Consider the following 5,801-nt stretch of genomic DNA (forward strand, 5'->3'; position numbering starts at 1 on the left):
CTGGAGGGATGAATGGCTCACGCTTGCCCTGAATCAGGGCACTGAATAAGAAAGGCATGTGGTAAATATATATTTCACCTTTACCTCAGACAGATGACTAATGGTGTTGTGCTGTGTTTTGTTTTGTTTTTTGTTAAACCCACAGAGATAATTATTTACTCAATAAAATTTAAACTGTTATCATAGCATAATTGGAAGTCGAGGGTAGTCATTTTCTCTCCCCGCCCCCTCCCAGCTGCAGGTGACATGGTCGTATATTAGACAACATGATTGTTAGTTTGCTTCTATAGTTTTGTGAAAAATTAAGAGGGGAACTCCACAGGGCCTCATCTTCAGCAGCCTCCCTGTAGGTGCTTCTAAGCCCTCTCCCAACCTGAATGTCTATCCCTTATTTCTAACTGATCCATGTTCACTATCCCCAGGAAAAGGGGCTGGTTTACAGGCTTGCTACTTAGGCGAGAAGAAGCTGAGCATCTGTAAGCTATCTTCTTTTTAATTTACCAGCTTTTAAGGGCTAGGAACAGTCTGAACCATCCAAGTGAACCACTGGGCATCTGCCCAATAGTCAGAGAGTAACAGGATCAGGGAACATTAGGAATAGATGAGACCTGGGTGATCACAGAACACAGCCCGCCCATCACGGGGGTGAGCTAATCAGCTGAGAGCTGGTCCGCAGGAGGGCTGGATCTGTTAGTGGTGACAGAGTTACCCCGTTACTGGCAGTGTATCCATACGGGTCTGTAGCTACTTCAGTCCTTGCCTCCTCAGAAGAAGTAATTAAATGGAGGGCCATAAAGCAGAAAAAGAGACAGAGGCAAGTTTCAGAGCAGGAGTGGAAGTTTATTAAAAAGGCTTTAGAACAGAAAAGAAAGGAAAGAACCCTTGGAAGAGACCCAAGTGAGCGCCTGAAGGTCAAAGGGAGAAAAAGAGCCCCTTTAACCTTGATCCTGGGACTTCACAGGCTCACCTCTTTCCCATGATTCTTTCCCTAGGGCGCGCTTTCCACATGCGCAGTGCTTTCCTTACCCTTTGGAATTGAGCACGTGCAGTGTGTTCAGGGAGTTACATGCCTGCCCATCTGAGGCTTTTTCCTTTCTCTGGTGGCGTGTGTCCCCCAACATCATAGCCATTTTGTCACTTAATGTGCATGCAGAAGAAGCTGCTTCTGCCTGAGGTCTGCATTCAATTAACACTTTTTTTTTTGAGACGGAGTCTCCCTCTGTCGCCAGGCTGGAGTGCATCGGTGCGATCTCAGCTCACTGCAACCTCCATCTCCCGGTTCAAGCGATTCTCCTGCCTCAGCCTCCTGAGTAGCTGGGATTACAGGTACATGCCACCATGCCCATCTAATTTTTGTATTTTTAGCAGACACGGGGTTTCATCATGTTGGCCACGATGGTCTCGATCTCTTGGCCTTGTGATCTGCCCACCTCAGGAGAGCATTAGATTGAAGATCTAAAGGTTCCTGGTTCCATCCTGGGTTTTGGCAATTCACACTTTAAATGTTAACAGGTGTGGACCATCCAGAGCCCGTCTCTCCCTGGCTGCCCAGTTGTCATTGTTAGAGCAGCAGCGTGGCAACTGCTGAGCCATCACTTGACATTCCTAGTGGGTTGCGGGAGAGCCCTGTCCTGCCTGGCTCATCCTGTCTAACTACCTAGAACAGGCCGAGACCCAGACCGTGTAATGGGCACCTCCCCGGGGGCTCCTACACAGTGTCCTACCCTGCATATGGCCCTTTCCCAGGCAGCTTCCTGGGTCTCTTCTGATTTAGGAATGGACCATCCTTCTGGGGCGACTGAATTTCCACAGAGCATCCTGGGAAATGTGGCACCCAGGGAACGAGTTAACCTCTATTTCGAATATATTCCATAAATCACTGTAGTTGATCAAAATATGGTTCTGGAATCATGAAAATAAAGTATAAGTGTGGTGCATGTCATGGGAATACAAAATGGTACTTCTTAGAACCCGTTTTATTTTATTATTTTATTGTTATTTATTGTTTTAAGGTGTGCACTTTTATTCAGCTGGTCTCAAGTCAGTGTACAGGTAAACCCTGGCTGCCTCCACCCACTCCCAGGGAGACTAAAAACCTTCATACATCTCAAGTTGGGGGATAAAAAAGGGGCACCATGAAGGCTGATCATTCAAAATAAAACAAAATTAAAAAGTATGAAGGCAAAGACTAAAAAATTTTTGCATTACATAATTTACATGAAGCAATGCTATCACCTCCCACGTAGACTCGGGAGAGGACTGGGCCATTCTCCTTAAAAAGAAGCAGGGTGGCTTTTAGGAGGGCAAGGGACTTCCTGTAACAATGCATCTCACGATATTTGGAATGATTATTTAAAAAAAAAAAAAAGAACAATGTACAATCAAAGTCTTGGCCACATTGTAGAACTTTGGGAGATGCTCACTCCAACCGACTGCTGTCACCTTCACCGTTCCAGTTTTTAAATCCTGAGTCAAGCCAAAAAAAAAAACAAAACAAAACAAAAAAAAAAACCACACACACACACACACACACACACACACACACAAAATGAAACAAATAAAGCCCTGCCAATTTCATCTTGTTTTCTGGTCAAGTTAGGTTTTGTCAAGAGGGTGTAATGCAACTAAGTAACAGTCTGCCTAGAAGCATTTGCAGTAGACAATGGAGGGGCTGGACTTGTCATATTCCTGCTTGCGGATCCACATCTGCTGGGAGGTGACAGCGAGGCCAGGGTGGAGCTGCCAAACCACATGGGGTAAATGCGCTGGGAAGGAGCAATGATCTTGATCTTCATCGTGCTTGGAGCCAGGCCAGTGATCTCCTTCTGCATCCTGTCGGTGATGCCAGGGTACATGGTGGTGCCACCAGACAGCACTGTGTTGACGTACTGGTCTTTGCAGATGCCCATGTCATACTTCCTGATGGAGTTGAAGGTAGTTTTGTGGATGCCACAGGATTCCATGCCCAGGAAGGAAAGCTGGAAGAGCCCCTCAGGGCAGTGGAACTGCTCGTTGCAGATGATCTGGCCACCGGCCAGCTCCTAGCTCTTCTCCAGGGAGAAGTTGGAGGCCCCCATGGCCATCTCTTGCTCAAAATCCAGGGCGATATAGCACAGCTTCTTCTTGATGTCACACATGATTTCCCACTTGGCCATGGTGGTGAAGCTGTAGCTGCTCTCGGTGAGGATCTTCATGAGGTGGTCAGTCAGGTCTGGGCCAGCCAGGTCCAGAGGCAGGATGGTGTGGGGGAGGGCATACCCCTTGTAGATGGACACAGTGTAGGTGACCCCATCACCAGAGTCCATCATGATGCCAGTGGTACGGCCAGAGGCGTACAGGGACAGCAAGGCCTGGATGGCCATGTACATGGCTGGGGTGTTGAAGGTCTGAAACATGCTCTGGTTCACCTTCTTGTGGTTGGCCTTGGGGTTCAGGGAGGCCTCGGTCAGCAGCAGGGGGTGCTCCTCAGGAGCCACATGCAGCTCATTGTAGAAGGTGTGGTGCCAAATCTTCTCCATGTCCTCCCAGTTGGTGACGATGCCATGCTCGATGGGGTACTTTAGGGTCAGAATGCCTCTCTTGCTCTGGGCCCTCATTGCCCACATAGGAGTCCTTCTGACCCATGTCCACCATCACGCCCTGGTGGCTGGGGCACCCCATGATGGAGAGGAAGACGGCCTGGAGAGCATCGTCACCTGTGAAGCCAGCCTTGCACATGCCAGAGCCATTATCGATGATGAGGGCGACGGTATCATCATCCATGGTGAGCTGGCAGCAGGTGTGGATGGGCGGCGGAGTGGCAAGGGGCAAGGCTCTGTGCTCGCCGGGCAGATGCGGTCTCGGCGATGTAGAGCCCATTTTAGCTGGTAGCAACAATTCAGCCAGGTTCTGTGCCTCTGTTTAGCACCTTCTGTTTATGAGATAGGTAGTAGAGCCTACCAGGCAGTCACAAGACTTCAATCTACCCGGGTCAGCAGACCCTTTCTGTGACATGGTATGAAGTATTAATATACTGCCTTTCTTCAAAACCTGCATCTGGAGGACTCAGTGCCCTCTCTTCCAACTCAGAGACCACCTTCCTCTATGTGCGTTTTATCCTCTGCAGGTTGAATGACTCCCATGGCATCCTGTGCAGAGAATCCTCAGCTCAGCAGTGCCTCTGAGTGGTTCTTAGAGAGGACTAGGAACCAAGAGGCAAATGCACAAGGCACAAGTGGGCTTTGTCCCAGAGAAGGTGGAGAGAACGGGCTGCTGGTGTCAGACGCTGGGATCAGATGCTCTGCCTGGCCACCTTCTCAGCCTGCTCCTGTGGATCACACCATTCCCCATCTTCCCAAATGCCAGCCCTGCCAGCTGGGAAGCCCAGGGGACCAGGTGATTGCTGTGCCTAAAATCTATCAGTCCTCTGAAAATGGCTTCTTCCCTGGCCACCAAAGGGGAGTAAACAATGCCATGGAGAATGAAATAATCATCAACAAGGACACCGGTTAATTGGGAAAGGTATTTTCCTTTTTTTTTTTCTTTTTTACTTTTTAGAGATGGAGTTTCGCTCTTGTTGCTCAGGCTGGAGTGCACTGGCGTGATCTCCACTCTGCAACCTCTGCCTCCTAGGTTCAAGTGATTCTCCTGCCTCAGCCTCCCAAGTAGCTGGGATTATAGGCATCTGCCACCATGCCCGGCTAATTTTGTATTTTTAGTAGAGATGGGGTTTCACCATGTTGGCCAGGCTGGTTTCGAACTCCTGACCTCAGGTGATCCACCCGCCTTGGCCTCCCAAAGTGCTGGGATTATAGGCGTGAGCCACTGCGCCCAGCTGGGAAAGGTATTTTTCTTTACCAAGAGGGTAAAGAGTTATTGATTAGTAATTTAAGTCTGTGTAAACATACAACATGGGTTGCTAATGCTTTATTTATTTATTTATTTATTTATTTATTTATTTGAGACAGATTCTTGCTCTGTCTCCAGGCTAGAGTGCAGTGGCACAATCTTGGCTCACTGCAACCTCCGCCTTCCACGTTTAAGCAATTCTCCTGCCTCAGCCTCCCAAGTAGCTGAGATTATAGGCACGCACCACCATGCCTAGCTAATTTTTGTATTTTTAGTAGAGATGGTGTTTCACCATGTTGGCCAGGATGTTCTCGATCTCTCGACCTTGTGATCCGCCCGCCTTGGCCTCCCAAAGTGCTGGGATTATAGGCGTGAGCCACCTCACCTGGCTGGGTTGCTGATGCTTTTCTGTTATTTTCAGTAATAATTATAAACTAAGGAAAAGGCAAGAAGATTTGAGGACATTTATTCCTGAAGATGAAATATGGGTTGTATTCAGAAGCTCTCAAAAAATAGTAAGAAACATTATGTTGAAAAATATGTCAAACAATGGGAAAAAGTCCCTTCCTGTTTTTTTCCTACCTATTAATTGTTAAAGCAAGTTTCTCAGGCAAAAGGCCCTGATTAACTGAATCTTCCCAACCAATGACCACGCATGTAACAAAGCACCTGGTGACTAAGCCTGTTGAAGGTCTGCTTCCCCAAGGTGTAAAGAAAGAGATGAGTTCCCCACCCCCTGCTGCCTCATAGGCTTTCTCATGGCAACCATTGCTTACAAAAAGGGTCCGATAATTTTATGTTTAAATGACTCCATTTCCAGCACCAAGTAGCCCGTGGTTGCCCCCATTTTTCTCGGCTCATTTGCTTGGCTGCTGAGCTGACAAAGCTGCCGTGGGCCTTCAGTTTACATTCAGAATCACTGATGTACCACAGCAGACCGCATAGAGAATAGGCTCAACCTCATTTGAGCCACA

The 5,801-nt window shown here is 48.0% G+C and overlaps 1 pseudogene; it reads right to left on the minus strand.

Annotated features, from left to right (window-relative positions):
- Positions 1–2,640: 2,640 nt before the first annotated feature.
- On the minus strand, positions 2,641–3,762 carry LOC102141780 (actin, cytoplasmic 1 pseudogene; annotated as a pseudogene).
- Between the last annotated feature and the right edge of the window lie 2,039 nt (positions 3,763–5,801).

The sequence above is a fragment of the Macaca fascicularis genome, chromosome 18 (assembly GCF_037993035.2).
Source record: "Macaca fascicularis isolate 582-1 chromosome 18, T2T-MFA8v1.1".
NCBI lineage: Eukaryota > Metazoa > Chordata > Mammalia > Primates > Cercopithecidae > Macaca > Macaca fascicularis.